Consider the following 1,459-nt stretch of genomic DNA (forward strand, 5'->3'; position numbering starts at 1 on the left):
TTTTTTTTCCTTTTCTCAATAAAAAAAAAGAAAAAAAACACAAAAAAAAGAAAAAAAAAGAAACATAAGACTAGGTCAAAGACCTTATCTTCTACAGTGTTACATTATTTTAGTGTTCCTAATTTGGTTTGGCCTTATAATTCAGGCTCACAGATTTTTTTTTTTTTTGCACATGAAAGGCGAGACATGCTATTCTAAGAAAACCATACTGTGTAAGATCTCCATTCTCAGTTTTTTATTTTGAAAAAAATAGAAGAGTAATTGAAAATGAATAATTCAAAGAAATACTGTTATCCTTATCCAAATGGGAACCCCTTTCTTCCATTGTTTGGTTAAAGCATAAGAACCAGCTGGCTAGATTTAGGCAGCTTTTCATGACTGTGTGCATGTTTGGGACAAAATACGGGCCCATTTATATTTCATAATATATATTTCATATTGTTATCACTTGCAACTCTGGTTTGCTTATTGTTAATAATAGCATCAGCTATAAAATTAAACATTTTTCCTGTTTCCCCAATATGGCTTACGCAAAAGTCTAAGTCATTTCAGGGATTGTTTTTAGAAAGTTTCTTTTTGTTGATTAAAACATACTCAGAGAATCAAATATCAAGATTCTGTAACATAGCAAGTTAGTAAGTGGCTAAGAGCAGAACTCATTGCCTAATGTATGATTTAGCCACTTATTATACGTGGAGCTCATCTGTCCTGGCTCTCTGAACTATAGGGGTTTATATCCATATGTTCTCTAAAATGCTATTATGTGAGACTTCCCTTCTATTAAACACTGTTTCATCTTTTTAATTAATTTTCCCTTTTTCCCCTCAGAAGCTTCAGGTTTTGACTTGGCTCCATACACCTGGGAAACATGGTACCAGAATCTCAAGCTTATGCCTTTCTTGGCTAACTATGCAAAGACTGAGTTAAGAAAAATAAAAATAAAGATAATTTTATTTTTCTTTCATAGTAACAAATAAACTTTGTTTTAGTAGTATATAATAAATTGATGACAAATGACCTTTTTTTCCATGCTGCTTTTCTATTTCCTTATTCACTTGTTGTTTTCCTGAGTGCGGTGTCTCATGTTTCCCAGGCTGGCATTGTAAAGCTTGCCATGTATTCAAGGATGACTATGAACTTCTTAATCTTCCTGTCTCTCTACTCTTGGGATTGTTGGACTAGGGGTCCCTGCATACTAGACACTCTACCAACTGATAAAAATACCAAGCTGTTAGCTTTCTATTTGTAAGGAAAGTATTTTAAAATAGTGACTATTATAGTCAACAGTGTATATTTACTCTCCAAAGAAATAGAGTAGTGAGCAGTGGCTGTATGGACATTAAATTTAGTGAAAGTTTCATGCAATAAGTACAATACTATCATCTCTGATATAGAGTAATATTATTGCACATTTTAAGTGATACCTGTAACAGTATTTTAGGCAATGCAGACATTTCCC

This window comes from Microtus ochrogaster, linkage group LG9 (genome assembly GCF_000317375.1).
Source record: "Microtus ochrogaster isolate Prairie Vole_2 linkage group LG9, MicOch1.0, whole genome shotgun sequence".
In the NCBI taxonomy this organism is placed as follows: domain Eukaryota; kingdom Metazoa; phylum Chordata; class Mammalia; order Rodentia; family Cricetidae; genus Microtus; species Microtus ochrogaster.